At 40.5% G+C, this 3762-nt stretch overlaps 1 pseudogene; it reads left to right on the forward strand.

The window, feature by feature from the left end:
• The first annotated feature begins 1705 nt into the window (after nt 1–1705).
• Nucleotides 1706–1793, forward strand: LOC122216781 (annotated as a pseudogene).
• Nucleotides 1794–3762: the final 1969 nt, after the last annotated feature.

Genomic DNA, 3762 nt, shown 5'->3' on the forward strand with positions numbered 1-3762 from the left:
TTTTCTTTTTTCTTTTTTTTTCTTTCTTTCTTCCTTCCTTCCTTCCTTCCTTCCTTCCTTTTTCTTTCTTTCTTTCTTTCTTTCTTTCTTTCTTTCTTTCTTTCTTTCTCTTTCTTTCTTTCTTCCTTTCTTTCTCCTTTCTTTCTTCTTTCTTTCTTTCTTTCTTTCTTTCTTTCTTTCTTTCTTTCATTTAGTGGTAAGAGCACTTAACATAGGACCTAGCTTCCTAGAAAATATTTAAGTACACGATACAATATTGTTATCTATAGTCACAGATGTCCAGAACCTTAGATGTCCAGAACTTAATCATCTTGTGTAGGGGCGCCTGGCTGGCTCAGTTGGCTAAGCGTCTGACTTTGGTGCAGCTCATGGTCTTGCGGTTCATGAGTTTAAGCCCGGCATCAGGCTTTCTGCTGTCAGTGCAAAGCCCACTTGGGATCCTCTGTCCCACTTTCCCTCTGCACCACCCTCCAAAATAAATAAAAACATTTTAAAAAATAACTTAAAACAAAAATCCTCTTGGGTAACTAAAGCTTTCTAGGCTTTGACCAACACCTCCTCCATGTCCCTCCTCTGTCCAGCCCACCCTTCTGTTTGCTGCGTCTTTGAGTGGAACAATTTTAGATTTCACATAAAAGTGGGCTCTTTAGGGATTTGTCCGGTGTATGGCTTATTTCACTTAGTACAACGTTCTCCAGGCCCATCCATGTTGTAGTGAACGGAAATAGTTCCTTCTTGTTTGAGGCTGAATAACACTCGGTATATATACATTTTCTTTATCCATTGAACGTTGATTGAGGATGTTTTCACATCTTGGCTCTTGAGAATAATGCTACAATGGACATGGGAGTGCAGGTATCTCTTCAGGATCCCAATTCCAATTTCTTTGGATTTGGACCCAGAAGTGGGATTACCAGATCAACCGCCATTGGAACGGTATTGGCTGGTGTTTCTCCATTTGTTGCTTTCCCCAAGGTCTACTCGTGGCGATCCTCTGATCCGATCTGTGCTTTTGACGCCACTGACTCCCTCATATAGGTGTCCCTGCCCTCCAGTTCCTGGCTGGGATTATCGACGGGAAGTACTGGCAAGAGACTGAAAGGCCCAAAGGAAGAAAGGCCAGGATATACACCCCATTCCCTCAGCTGTGCTTCTAGTGTAGCTGGTGCTGTCCTTAATGCTTCTGAAAGGCAGACCTTTGTTCATGGCTCCCAGTGCTTTCTGGGCTTTCTGTCCTCTTATCCCCGCAGGCTAAGTAAGTGGTGGTAATGGTCTCTCCGTGCCCCTAGTCCCTGTGTCCTTCCCCATCTTTTTGGGCTTCCCTTAACCTTGCTCATTTTTTATAGTCACAATTCCATCAAACTGTCATCAGTAAACTCTTTGAGCACGCCTTCTCTTTTTTGCTGGAATTTTGAAGGATAAAATGATCGATTGCAAAATAAATGAGTCCTATATAAATAACAAGTTGCCTTTTAGAGAAATTTAAAGGGAAAGACAGAGACAATGAACAGAACAATCCAGAATATACCTACTTTTATAAGGACGTTTGCTTTTATAAGATAGAAGTGTGTAAATATAAGCATTATTGTACAATGGTGTAGACATAAAAGTTTTACTGAGGATCGTAGTGGAAATCTATAAGCTCCAGGAAGGTCCTGTTCTGTGAGGTTTGCTTCAGTGCCTTAGCGTAAGATGTCCCCATTGCATCGCTTCTCGGCCTTTTGGCTAAGATCAAGTGTAGATGTCCCACATTGCAAATATGCAATAATTATTATTTTAACTACATACTTCACATTAAATAAGAAGAATAGCATACCATGCTCCTGAATAATAATAATGTTTATGTCTGTGTGCATCTGATCTTTGTGTGTGTATGCAAATGCGTTTTCCATAGATGGCTGCCACAAAAATCTGCTGTTGCATATACATTTTTATAATGGGACATTGCCTATTCTCCAGAATGAAATGGAATCTATTTATCCATACCCTTGAATCTGGTTCCGTGATTGCATTGGCCGGTAGAGTATGACCAAAGTCACAGAGTGTCATTTCTGGGCTTAACCATTGACTGGCCTGGCAAGTTGTGTTTCCTGCCTCATGAAAGCCTTGAAACTACTCCGAGGCTGTCATGTGGTGCAATTTCTAAGCCACGTGGAAAATCTCTGGAGCATGAGACACTGTGGGGTATGACAGGAAATGAAGCCAAGAAACAGGAAGCACCAGACGAGTGAGGGAAGAAGACATCTTGCTGCTGGACCCTCCAGTAGTAGCCACCCAAGCTAATGCCACATGAAGTAGAGACAAACCAACTGGCTGAGCCCTTTCTCAATCTCTGACTTACAAAATCATGAGTAACGCCTACTTGATGGCACTGGCTATTTTATGTGGCACCCCGGACTAAACTGTGTGCCTGTGTGCACGTGTGTGCGTAATATGATAAAATGGCCTTTTCGAAGGATGGAGTTTGTAGTAAAATTATTAAAACAAGTAGCAAAAGAACTCAAAGTAAAGATCGTTATTTACCTCACATCTTACAAAGTAATTTCCAGACGCTTCTAAGATGGAAACGGTTTTAAATCTCGCAGACTTACTGGAATACATTATAGAGGAGTATCTATGTAATGACTGAAAACTTCCCGGATGTGACACAGAAGCTGATAACAGGAAAACAAAATAAATGTTGCAAATTTTAGTTACACTAAATACCACATGAAAAGCTAAAGATACAAAGAAGCCAGGAAGGGATGTCTAGGTGACTCAGTTGGTTGTGTCTTATTCTTGATTTCAGCTCAGGTCATAATCCCAGGGTTGTGGGATCGAGCCCCACCTCAGGCTCTGTGCTAGCCATGGAGCCTGCTTGAAATTCTTTCTCCCCCCCTCCCTCTCCCTCTGCCTTCCCCACTTGTGCTCCCGCTTTCTCGTCCTCTCTCTCTCTCTCTCTCTCTCAATAAACAAACAAACAAACAAACAAACAAACTGGGATTATGTATTACAAAAAATGGGTTAATATTCCAAAAATATGAAAAGCTCTTAAAAGAAATTGAAATGATGAATACTCCTTACTTCCTCCCCTCCCCCGCAAAAAAAAAAAAAAAAAAAAAAAAAAAAAGACCAAGTGAGTAAAGGGTAAATTTACTAATAACTACAAAAAAAAGATAAATAAGAAAATATCTTTGTCTTCACTAACAATAAAAATGCAAATCAAAATAAAATATGATACTATATTTCCTCCTATAAACTTGGTCAACATGAAAAGGAAAGTAATTCTGCTACGGGCCAGAAAAGCCAAAACGATTTTCTCAAAAGAAAAGTAAAAAATGATACAGCAAGAAAAAAATATGCAGGTATGTTTTACAGAGCCCAGGTTTTGTCTTGTTCTTTGTTTCTATGAAATACTTTCGCATTCTTTTTTCCTTAATGCTTATTTATTTATTTTTCAGAGAGAGAGGTAGAGAGCAGGCAGGACAAGGGAGACAGAATTTCAAGCAGGCCCCATACTGTCAGCACAGAGCCAGATGCCAGGCTTGAACTCCCGAACCGGGAGATCCTAACCTGAACCGAAACCAAGAGTCGGATGCTTAGCCTGCTGAGCCACCCACGCACCCCAATACTTTCACATTCTCAAAGGTAATTCCCCCTTTTTTAGTTAAGCTGATTTGAGTTGGATTTCCATCACTTGCAAGCAAGGGTGACGGTGGTAATAATAACAACATGATCTCTTCCAGTCTAGACAAAGAATAAAGGATCACCCAAAACATAAAA

The sequence above is a fragment of the Panthera leo genome, chromosome A3 (genome assembly GCF_018350215.1).
Source record: "Panthera leo isolate Ple1 chromosome A3, P.leo_Ple1_pat1.1, whole genome shotgun sequence".
NCBI classification, from domain to species: domain Eukaryota; kingdom Metazoa; phylum Chordata; class Mammalia; order Carnivora; family Felidae; genus Panthera; species Panthera leo.